The sequence below is a fragment of the Orcinus orca genome, chromosome 1 (assembly GCF_937001465.1).
Source record: "Orcinus orca chromosome 1, mOrcOrc1.1, whole genome shotgun sequence".
In the NCBI taxonomy this organism is placed as follows: Eukaryota; Metazoa; Chordata; class Mammalia; order Artiodactyla; family Delphinidae; genus Orcinus; species Orcinus orca.
Genome location: NC_064559.1, coordinates 56971424 through 56977547, shown reverse-complemented (window position 1 = coordinate 56977547; position 6124 = coordinate 56971424). Strand labels below are relative to the sequence as shown.

Here is a 6124-nt window from a genome sequence, read left to right as displayed (position 1 = left end):
GAGGGAATTTCTAGAGATGCCCTTTATTAGGTAAGAAAATGCAACTTTACATTCATTTACCCCACATCTGCATTACCTAGTTTCTAAATATAATAAATTTACTATTAACTGTTTAGAACCTAATTCTGACCAAAATATTGTCTTTCTATCCTGGAAATGAGAATTACAGAAGATACCCAAAATCCAGAGACTATTTTCTAGGCTACAGACACCAAAGGCCCCAAGTCCCCAGATGTCATACAATCTCGTGTTGGCATCACAGAGACCTAGTCACTTTGGGCATCACTCAGCTTTTCTTCAGTCCTGCCTGTCAGGAAAAAGAAAAGCTTATTCTGAAATCCAGGGAAATGTCACTTTTTATTTTTTTATTTTTTTTTTTTTGGCCACACCACGCAGCTTGCGGGATCTTAGTTCCCTGACCAGGGATTGAACCCAGGCCCTCAGAAGTAAAAGCGTGGAGTCCTAACCACTGGACTGCCAGGGAATTCCCATTAATTAAATATTTTCTCAAAAATAAAGAACCTAGTTACTGATAAAAGTTGGAAACAACACAACCAGAGTTTTGGAACACACAAACTAATTGTAAACTGTAAGCCAGGTTTCAGTTCCAAGTCCAATCTCCCCAGCCTCCTAGGGAATTTAGATTTATTCTATGTTGCAAGTTTTAAAAACAAAGTAAGCAACTGCCAGCTACAATATCGATAGTTATTAGTGGCTTCAAGCGAGCTTTGTCTTATGAGCAATTTCTCCTTGTTGGGAAGAGATGTGTTAGATGATTGTGACGTTTTATGCTCGTGGGCTTTGGCTTTTATGTCATTTTATGCTCATGGGCTTTGGCGGAATAAAACAATGCATCTATACAGCTGCACTGTCTTTTCCCAGAGTTCCCCTCTCTGAAGAACCAGAACTGTGACACTGATCACATTCCTTGCTGCTGATTTTTTGTTAAGCCTAACTCACCCTAAAGATGCTGCCTTAAGGATACTTTTTTCTTGTTTCATGGAAAGTGAGTTATTTCATGACATGAGAAATAACCAGTACACAATAAAAATATTAGATGGGATACCTGTATAATAATTGCATATGTAAGGCATACATTAAGTGCACTTCTAAGTCAGTCTTCTGTGTTTTAAGACGATGGACTTAGTAGAAAGAACTTGAGTTGGACATAACTGGATTTAATTCCTGGCTTTAACACTCTCTAGTTATGCAACCTTGGCCCAGTCATTTAACCTCTTTAGGCTCCTGTATCTTTACCTAGAATAGCAGTTCTCAAACATTTTGGTCTCAGGACTACTTACACTCTAAAAATTATTGAGGATCCCAAAGAGTTCTATATAGCTCTTTTATTGTAGCAGGAATTAAGATTTAAGATTAAGATTTAACCCATTACATGCTAGCAAAAATAGTACATTTTTATTTTTAAATTAATTATTTTCCCAAACAAAAATCAGTGAGAAGAGTGACATTGTTTCTGCAGATCTTTTTGATTTCTGGTTTAACAAAAGATACTGGATTCTCATATCTGATTCTGCATTCCATCTGTTGTGATATGTTGTTTTGGTTGAAATAGCTGAAGAAAATTTGGTCTCACATAAATATGAAGTTAGAAGAGCGAGGAGTATTTTAATAGCCTTCTCTGAAAATTATGGATATTCTTCTTTGATACTACACCAAAACTTGAACAGGTTTCTTAAAGGTTAGTTGCAATGTGTAATCTGCAATCATATTGGTAAATTTTTCTAAAATCCATTGGTCTGTCTTATATTTTGAATACAACTGTGTTATGCCTGGTTTTGTAACACTGCACATTGATCATTTGAAAAATATTGGATCACTGAATTATGCAGATCGTCCAGGTGTTGACAAATTTCATTAAACAATATCTAAAAAATCACATTGATTAACATCATGACTGATCTCATCCTAAGTCTTTAAGTATGGAGGTATAAGTGCACAGTGACAGATACAAGCTTTCCAAAATTGTAATTTTCATTTGAAAGCTTGAATTTTATCTTTGACAACTAATACCATCAGATTTTTTCCCAAACTCATTTGTTTTTTGAGAAAGTATCTGCCAGTATCTGTGGCCTGGGCTTTGGTCTCTCTCCAGTTCCAAGGAAGAGGCTGAGGCTCTGGCGCATCTCTGCCTTCCCTTCTGCCTGAGTGGGAGAGGCCAGGTGGCCCTGGTGGCTGGAGGGGGCCTGCTGCCTAAGAACGTGTATTCTCTTCACCAGGATAGGGAGACTGTTCAACCACCAGGAGCACATACTTATCATTGTTGGACTGCATAATGCAGAGAGAACTACCATCCTTTACCAGTTTTCTGTGAATGAAGTTGTACATGCATCCCTTACAATAGGAAGCAATGTAGAAGAAATAGTGATTAATAATACACATTTCATAATGTGGGATACTGGTGGCCAAGAGTCTCTTCGTTCTTCCTGGAACACTTCTTACACTAACAGAGTTTGTAATAACTGTTGTGGACAGTACAGACAGAGAAAGGATTGCTGTAACTGAGGAACTCTATAAAATGTTAGCCCATGAAGACCTAAGGAAAGCTACATTGCTGATTTTTGCTAATGAACAAGATGTTAAAGAATGCATGGCTACGGAGATGGAAACAACCTAAGTGCCCATCATCGGATGAATGGATAAAGAAGATGTGGCACATATATACAATGGAATATTACTCCGCCATAAAAAGAAACAAAATTGAGCTATTTGTAATGAGGTGGATAGACCTAGAGTCTGTCATACAGAGTGAAGTAAGTCAGAAAGAAAAAGACAAATACCATATGCTTACACATATATATGGAATTTAAGAAAAAAAAAATGTCATGAAGAACCTAGGGGTAAAGCAGGAATAAAGACGCAGACCTCCTAGAGAACGGACTTGAGGTTATGGGGAGGGGGAAGGGTGAGCTGTGCCAAAGCGAGAGAGAGTCATGGACATATACACACTAACAAACGTAGTAAGGTAGGTAGATAGTGGGAAGCAGCCGCATGGCACAGGGATATTGGCTTGGTGCTTTGTGACAGCCTGGAGGGGTGGGATAGGGAGGGTGGGAGGGAGGGAGACGCAAGAGGGAAGACATATGGGAACATATGTTTATGTATGACTGATTCACTTTGTTATAAAGCAGAAACTAACACACCATTGTAAAGCAATTATACCCCAATAAAGATGTTAAAAAAAAAAAAAAAGAATGCATGGCTATAGTAGAAATCTCCCAGTTTTTGAAAATAATTTCTGATATATATTAAAGATCATTTGTGGCATATACAGGTATTCTGTGCTCTTACTGACCAGGGATTATGCCAAGGACTTGAATGGATGACATCATGATTTAAGATTAGATGATCTCTACTGCCCTCTTCTCGTAGCTTTTGTATAATTGAAAACTGCAAAAATTAATAGTTTATATATATTTACAATGAACCGATTTAAACTTTTTCTATAAGAAGAAAAATTAAGACCACTTCTTTGAAAACAAAGATGAAGTCTCACCTTCCAATCTGCTTTCTCATTAGTTCCTTCCAAAGCAAGGTTTTAAAGCTGTGATGGACATTTTTCTCATAATGAATCTCTCAGGACATTGTATAAGCTGTGTTAAGTACAAAGGGAGAGGGGGAGAGGAAGACACTTTTAACTTTGAGTCTTATTATCAGTATAATCCTCCCTAGTTGAATGTTCTCTTCTTTTCCCACTAAGTCAAAATGCAGATCACAGATATTCGGTTTCCAATATTTTAAAATGTAATGTTACTTATGAAAAGTATTTTGCATAAGGTTGTGTATGTATTGTGTGTATACAGCAAGTTCAAGTTAATGACTTTATGTTCTAAAGAAAAGTGAATAACACAAAAATTAATAATATCCTTACTTATGAGTACTGGCATTGGTGTTAGAGACATTTTACAAGTATCCTCTGTATTCTCTGTATTGTACTAACCAACCCCAAACCATTGAGCTGCCCTTTAAAGAAAAAAAGGAAAAAGCTTGACATTTTGTACCTAATTTTTTGGTTGATCAAATCACATACATAGAAACATGTAATCCAAATGAGTGGATTATCTATCAAAGTCTTGGCTTAGTAGTACAAATAGGCAGAATTACACATTGAGCAATTATCACATTCTTCCCTTTGTTGGACCTTATGCCATGTAAGTTACTGAGTACAGGCACATCTTTTATTGCACTTAGCTTTTTTTTTTATTGTGCTTTACAGATAATGCATTTTTTGTTTTATGGCAACCCCGAGTCTAGCAAGTCTATCCACTCCATTTTTCCAATAGCATTTACTCACTTCATGTCTCAGTGTCACATTTTGGTAATTCTTGCAATATTTAAAGCTTTTTCATTATTATATTTGCATTGGGGATCTGTCATCAGTGATCTTTGATGTTACTACTATGACTCATTGAAGGCTGAGATGGTTAGTATCTTTTAGCAGTCAAGTTTTGTTTCATTTCGGCTGCGCCTCGTGGCTCACGGGATCTTAGTTCCCCGGTTCAATCCCTGAACTGGGGCCACGGCAGTGAAAGTGTCAAGTCCTAACCACTGGACTGCCAGGGAATTCCCAGCAGTCAAATATTTTTAAAGTATGTTTAACACAATATTAAAATCTACTATACTTCTTTTTTTAATGTACATCTTTTTTAAAGATATAATGCTATTGCACACTTAGACTATAGTGTACACATAACTTTTACATGTACTGGGAAAGCAATTCTGTGACTTGCTTTATTGTGATGGTCTGGAACTGAACTCACAATTATTTCCAAGGTGTGCCTATTAAGTGTAAATCCACTAATCAGCCAGTCGTTGTGATAAAAGTTATCAAGGGATTTTTTTTTCAGCATTAATTGAAAACCATTGTGTGAAATGTCATCCCAGAGAATTATCGCCATATATTATCAAATTTAGCAAAGAGTCTTCCTGGGTATTTAATTATATGTCAAGCATTTAAAGTGAACTTGAGATAAAAGCCTATTTTCTAAGCAATGAAGATAATTTAATTTGAAATTTTATTGCTTAGAAGTTGGAATAGTTTGAGGGTTTTTTTGTTTCTAAGTTTTATCTTCTTACACTACTAAATACTTTTAAGGATTTGGTTTAAAACTGATCAACATGCTGTATTTTTACTAAGTAACTTGGCCCAACATACCCTTTGTTTGCTTAGGGTTTTTTCCCAGTATCTTAAAGTTGAAGGTATTTTTGTTACACTACCTTACCCTTGTTTTAAAACATATTTTTGGATACTTTTTATATATCTTTTATGCCTTGAAAAGCTGCAGGCTAATCCAAACTGTCATGTTTTAGAATATTCAAGAAATAGCTACTCTTCTTTTAGATTTCATTCAGAATTTTGATGAGTAATAGCACATACAATGTTGACAGAAATTTTCTAATATGAAATAATCCAAGCAGGCATGGGAGATCAGTAGGCCCACTATAGTACTATACCTCTAAGAGACCCGAGCATCCATGGATTTTGGTATCCACAGGGGGACCTGGAACCAACCCCCCAGATACCAAGGGGTAACTAACACTTTAATATTTGGTCAACTTGCAGGGAGTTTCCTGGTGGTCTGGTGGTTAGGATTAGGTGCATTCACTGCTGTGGCCCGGATTCAATCTCAGGGGCAACAGAGATCCCACGTCTCACAGCGCAGCCAAAAAAAATCTTGTCAACTTGCTTTTATATAAACTGGTGTTTTGACTAGTTTTTAGAATAGTGTTTCAGTCAGTGGGAGTTTGAAGTAAACGTTTTGGCATGCAACTAAGACTTAAAACCCCAATTTAATGTTCCTACACACTCAAATGCCAAATTAGAAAGCAAGCTGAAATTTGACTGGCAGGTATTTACTTTTTAGGTGTTCCCAGAGCTAATGGTTTCCTTGGTATAGGAACTAACCAGCAACTCACTAGTTCACTAATTTTCTCGTTAACTTGAACAAACATTCCCCCCCTCCCAGAAATTTGCAGAACAAGTACCCATTTTCTGAAGGACATTATAACCACAGTATTACTGATCTCATTCTTAAAGATCTCACTGTTCTAGGTTTTTCAATATGCATCTTCTAGATAGCACTGAAACCAATTCCTACACCAATTT

The 6124-nt window shown here is 36.5% G+C and overlaps 1 pseudogene; it reads left to right on the top strand.

Moving 5' to 3' along the window:
• Positions 1-1786: 1786 nt before the first annotated feature.
• LOC101271844 (ADP-ribosylation factor-like protein 5A) lies at positions 1787-3043 on the top strand (annotated as a pseudogene).
• The last annotated feature ends 3081 nt before the right edge of the window (positions 3044-6124 follow it).